This window comes from Bidens hawaiensis, unplaced genomic scaffold (assembly GCF_021521415.1).
Source record: "Bidens hawaiensis isolate Kalapana, Puna unplaced genomic scaffold, B.hawaiensis_p1.1 tig00002671_1, whole genome shotgun sequence".
In the NCBI taxonomy this organism is placed as follows: Eukaryota; Viridiplantae; Streptophyta; class Magnoliopsida; order Asterales; family Asteraceae; genus Bidens; species Bidens hawaiensis.
In genome coordinates this window covers 1,893,624-1,899,876 of record NW_027491145.1, presented here as the reverse complement: position 1 = coordinate 1,899,876, position 6,253 = coordinate 1,893,624, and the positions used below count along the sequence as shown (strand labels likewise).

The 6,253-nt window shown below is 36.2% G+C and overlaps 1 pseudogene across 1 annotated transcript; it reads right to left on the bottom strand.

Annotated features, from left to right (window-relative positions):
- Positions 1 to 1,897: 1,897 nt before the first annotated feature.
- Positions 1,898 to 5,668, bottom strand: LOC143620794 (putative zinc metallopeptidase EGY3, chloroplastic; annotated as a pseudogene). The gene is made up of 6 exons (XR_013151408.1): positions 5,222 to 5,668; positions 4,114 to 4,311; positions 3,793 to 4,017; positions 3,071 to 3,309; positions 2,833 to 2,987; positions 1,898 to 2,254 (listed from the first exon to the last, which is right to left on the bottom strand). The product of XR_013151408.1 is annotated as a putative zinc metallopeptidase EGY3, chloroplastic (transcript).
- Between the last annotated feature and the right edge of the window lie 585 nt (positions 5,669 to 6,253).

Here is a 6,253-nt window from a genome sequence, read left to right as displayed (position 1 = left end):
CCCACACATTCATCAAAACCACGATTGTTTCGGAAGGTAAACTAGTCACCAGCGTGATTAAGAATATAAAACTTCCTAAAAGTATCTGAATAAGGAATCTTGTCAAAGGCACGACAACATATTTCAAAGTGCATCACTCTAGCTATAGCAATGGGATTATTTGAGAATAATGAGCCTTATGAAACATTATAATCTTAAGCAAGAAATGATTAAACGGAATCCTACAATTAAAGTCGACAATCGAGTATAATCACCAATCTTTCCTGGAGGAATGGGGTATATTAATCGCTCTTTTACCAGTAAAACCCATTTAGTTCAAGAGGAATCTTAAAATCCCTGATTATTTGGGAAAGTTTTGCTTCCTGTAGGGCAAAAAAGAGAGCCATGTTTTTTTTATTCTTCTCCATAACAAAGAAAACAAATTCAAACCTGGAAGATGATTGCATAATGGCTAAAGATAGGAAGAGGATGAGACTGGTAAAAAGGAAATTTTGAAAAGATAAATTTTACTAAAAGGAAAAATGGGTAGCCGAAAAGACGGTGAACACAGTTAAAAGCGTCTAGTAGAATATAGGCACGTTAAAAGCAACACAGTAACTACTCCCTCCAGTTTATCATCAGCCTCTAATTTGAAATTTAAAAAACAGTAAAAAATTTTCGCTCACTTTTCATAGTCCAATAACTAAATCAAATAGTCCAGATTAGTGGACTAGGGGGACTTGAAGAGGTTACGTCCTAAACAGACAAACCACTGAAGGACTTAAAAGAATAGCATGTAGCATGTCTAAGTAGCATACCTAGACGAAACTACATGCAAAGCGTGACCTTCGGAAGAAGTGATTAGGACGAGCGGTACACCTGAAAGGGGCCCACTAGGCCAATGGCCTGTGTCAGAAAATATTCGGTAGAGACCACTTGTAACTAATTATGACACATATTCCTTTGGTAGGGGACCACCATTGGCGACCCAACCAATTAGGGTATAAAAACCCCATGCGTGAAACTAAAGTGAGGCAATCCTAATTTATTCTTTGATCCATTTTGTACTCTTTTTCTGTCTATACACATACACAGTTGCTTATTCTCACTCCAGAAGGTGGTCTACAAAGAGACCCTCTTCCTCTGACGAGCTCTGATAGTGTTTTGTTTTACAGGTTAAACAAATCTGATCATACTTCGGTTGTCGTCAATCATTCTAAAGTTACTCAATATCCTTAGGTAATTCTTGTATCTTCATTGTGAAAAGAAAAAAAAAATATTACTTACTACTGTAATAGGGATATGGAAATGGAAGGGAGAGAGATATACGAATGTATTAGGTGTGGGTCCAACAAGAGTACGATCAATCGAGGGTACCTCAAGTTTGCATATGTCGAGAGGCTTGATGATGCTGGAAGGGTGACGAAGGTGATGGTGGAGGATCAGTTTGTAGGTTGACACATAGCCCCTGTAGACATTGTGTATTTGTATTTACAAAAGATATTTAGCATATTGTGTAAAATAATATAAGGTTCTTATGTTTCATAGAAATAGTTATATAAATGATTTTTTATTAAAAATATTTTTAAATAAAAAAGTGAAAATTGTTATTATTACAAAGGGCCAAGAGGATTAAGTGGTGTGATTATCACGGCGAGAAAAGAAAATATGTATTGCACTCTTTTTCTCAGTAAACATTTTCTATCTCATAGAATTTTACTTGGCATCTCTACACTTCAAAGAAGGATCCTAATAGTTTAAAAGTTTAAGCTGACAGTAACTAGACTTGGTTGAGGTATTGTGTGAAAGATTGCATATGATTGAACTGTATAACATATCAGCTGCTAATAACATGGATTTTTACAAATGAAGTTCACCACATATTAAACCTATAACCAACCGGATCAACATATACCACTTACAAACCACCCCTAAAATACGGCCCACTAAGGAACGAGCTAGAGAAAGTTCCACCACCGTTAGGGAAAAAGCGTAAGAAAGCATATTAGCCTGAGCACAAATCCCTAAGCATACCTGTCGTCGCCAAGAGGGGTAATTTCATCCTTTGCGGGTATTTCTTCTCCACCCCTAAAGAAGGTCGCAAAGAGCCCCCAAGCCAAACACAAGACACTACCACTAAAACCACCTATGACTAACAAGAGTGATGTGGCAAATGATAACAAAGCCGCGGTGCTCCTACCGAACATGGCTTGAGCGATCCGACCGCCTTCAAGCCTCCCACACGGTAGCAAGTTTAACGTAGTCACCACCATTCCTATCCCAAACGGAAAAATTCCGATTACTAACAAAAAGGCCTAACCCTTTATAAAAAATAAGTTCAAAACTTATGCAAAAAGATTCACCTAGAAGTATACTTACAAAATGATGAAAGTGCATTCTATCCAAAAAAAATCGTAACTTCTAGAAAACAACTAACCTAAAAGTCTACTTGCAAAATGACCAAAATGCCCTTTACTAAACTTTTGCAAAAAGACCACTAAAATTATACTTGAAAATAACAAAAAGACCCTTTTATAAAAAAAATCTAAACGTTTGCAAAACAACTAACCTAAAAGTCTACTTGCAAAATAACCAAAATGCCCTTTATCAAAAAATTCAAAACTTTTGCAAAACAACTCGACGAAAAGTAAAGTAAACGTAAAAAATAATGAAAATACCCTTTTTTAAAAAAATCAGAACCTTTGCAAAAAGGCGAACCTAAAATTATACTTGCAAAGTGACCCAAATACCCTTCAAAACTTTTGCAAAAACACTCACACACCGTCTACTTACAATAACACCAGAATACCATTTAACAAAAAGAAATTTCAAATCTTTTGGCGTAAGACTCACCTAAAAGTCCTGCAAAGGCAAGAGGATCTACCGGAACCCCGACACCTTCCACGGCATAAGGCAACACGTTGCCTAGATCGTCCGTGTACGGCCCAATAACGAATTGGATGAAAGAAAGCAACGGGTTATTGTAAAAGAATTGCGGTCTTATAAACCTGCATATAACCAACCCAACAACCCATGATGAATAATGCTAAAACGTATCCAATTACGGTATGCAATGGAAACATAAACTTACAAAGCATTATCGCCTCCGTTGAAGCTACCATCAGCAACAAAAGCAGCAACCGCAAGCACCAATGAAGTCAAATACGCACTAGCAGTCCGTGCCACTGCGATATCAAACAACGCCTTTTTATTAGTGAGAAGAGACTCGTAATTATTCATAACACCCAAGCATCCGGTCCAATTAGACGGGACCAGAAACGAAGGACTGAGCTTAACACCATAACGAGCTGCGGTTACCCTAGTGGCAATCTGCATAATACAATAATAAGCTAACATTAGTTTGACCAGTAAAGTAAACTCCAGCACTTTTCAAAGTCAAAATCGATATGGGATTTCTTTGAAACGATGTTGTTTAGTCAATATTGGTCAGGTTCGGCAATGTACCGACACTCGGAATAATCTAAGATACTAAAAAATATGTTTTATTTCAGATACAACTTCGTTTTTAACAAAGCTTATATCGGAACGTTGAGAAAAAAAATAAAATAATCACAACACGTACTTAGTTTCTTATTAAATTGACGAACGCAAGTCATTAGGAGGAAATAAAGTTGTTATAATTTAAAAAGATTAAAAGCTTACTAATAAGGTTGAGATTGAATAAATGAATGCCAAATGACAAAATCTAAGTGGCTAATATAATATTGTAACTGAAAATTGATGTCTCTGACTTCAAGAGTCAAAACATTCCAAAATCCAACAGAAAAGAGAAATTAAAAGGGTCTAAGTTACCTCCGAAACACCTAAAATGGTTAGAAAGCCACCAAAGAGTGGGACAACGTCCGCCAGATAATCATCAAAGGTAGCGTCGGGCTTAAGAAAGAAGCCACTCATCAAAGCAATTGTCCCGAAAGTGGTCACGGCTAAGGCTACTGCACTAACATAGCCCCATGGTGTGCTTAATTTGGTTAACTCAAATTGGAGATCAATCTCGGATTTCGGTTGCACCACACAAACCTGAAAGCAGATGAAAACAAGAGGCAAAGCAGGCTTATTAGTAGGATGAAACACCAGACCGAATGAATCAAACAAAATGAAGAACATGTGATTGACCTGTTTTGTAATATCATTAGTTTTTTCTTCCATGAACCATAAAACAACCTCTCTTCCTGCGGCTTCGGACAGTTTCTTCTCCAATGTCGGAATGACTTCTTCAATGGGTCTTCTCAAATTTCCAATAAATATCCCTCCATCGCCAAATCTTCTGACATCCGTTGCAAAGAATGGAGTAAACCCGAAACAGCTTTTTAACTGCAATTCACATTTGACTTTTGATTTCATTTTTTTTATTCAATTTAGTAGAAATTGCTGCTTATTGTAGCAAGCATCTGATAACTGATTAGCTATGAATTATTGAAAGGGCGAATCAAGCTGCTCGGACGAGTTACTCAAGATGGGCTTCAAAAAAGTTGAGAACTTTAACGATCTCAAACCTAAAAATAGTTCATAAAACTGGCCCGGGCCAAGACAAGCAGAACTTAAACAAGCTCAAACCTAAAACTCATTCATAAAACTGGCTCAGGCCAAGACGAGCAGGACTTAACCAAGCTCAAACTTAAAACTCGTTCTAAGACAAGTATGTTCAATCTAAAAGCTTGTTTAATAATGAACGTGGGTCTAAACAATAACCTCGTTTAATAAACAAGCCCAAGCCTATCAACGCCCAAACGATCCCATTATATATCTAATTTTTCATGTATTAAGTATAAGTATGTATATAATTTGTTATAAAGTATTAAAGTTATTAAAAGTTTTAGTCTGGCCAAAAAGGACAACAAGGCTCCTCAATTGAAAGAGTCCAGTGACACACAACAGGAAAAAAAAGTCTAAAAAGTCAATTCGTTGTTTTAAAAAAATTAATAAATAATAATAATAATAATAGCAACAAATAATAATAATAATAATAATAATAATAATAATAATAGCAACTAGCCTAGTTCTAGTTTGAAAACAACTGAGCTCGAACTTTAAAAGTAAGAGTGAAACAAGCCAGGCTCGAAACATGATCATAAGCTTTAAATCGAGCACAAGCTTAAATAAGCTGATCTGGGTTCGGCCCAACTCATTTAAACCTTACTCGAAGTAAAAAAAAATCTAATTAATTTAATTAACAATTTACATGGATTTAAAAAAAAGAAAGATAGAATTGGACATGACTTACGGTGTTGAGATCAAGCGCCTTGAAACTCTGTTCTGCTAACTCCAACCTCTGTTTCTCTCTGAACAAATTATCCCGAACCACTCGATTAAACAGCCCGACTATCGGATTATCATTGCTTCGATCAAGCTCCTTTAACTTCCTATCGGTCCGTTTCTTTTCGAGCTTTATCGCAGCCTCAATAGAAGGATTACCCATAAACTTTTTAAACTCCTCATCACTCTTCCAGTCTTGTTCTTGCTGATCATCATTCTCATGGTCAATCAGTTTAGATTCCAGATGGGTATTATCATCATCAGTTTCTTTGTGGGATTTGAGTGAGATGTTGAGTCTTACTCTTTTCGGGTTGGTGAGAGTGGATGACAGATGGGTTGGTTGGTTAAAGAAAGAATTGATGGGTAAGCAGCAGTGTGGCTTGCTGGAGTAGGAGATTGTGAGAGTGGCAGCCATTGTTGGAAGATTTGATGGAACATGATGGAATGAATGGGCTGAAGTGATCGGAGATTGATCTAGAAAGTTATGGAATGAGTCCAGATGGAAGATTGACGAGAAATGCCAAAACCCCACACCAATAGTTTTGGAAAATATAATATTGTGGTGGATAACAGGATAGAATATGGAAAAATATAAGGATTTTATAGGGAAACCGTCCGGATCGCTAAAACACCGCCTAATACGTCGCGTATAGGATTATACCTGACGTATTAAACGGTTTTTCTGAAAAACATCATCAATTTTGTCTTATTATGTTTTTTTTTTGTTTTTTATTTTGTTATTATTTTTATTGTTATTTATCATTATATATTAATTATTTATTTAATATTTAATATTATTTCGGTGAAAACAATTAACACATATATATACCAAAAATCATTGTTATATTAATAAACTGTACAAATAAAAGAAACTACGACAACTAAAAACATAAAAATAACATAAAAATCTATGGCAGGAAGTCGTCCATGTTCATGTCCAAGCCGTCGTCGTGGCCCCCAAACGCTACGCCGACATCGGCGTCGTCCTCTCCCCTGCGCC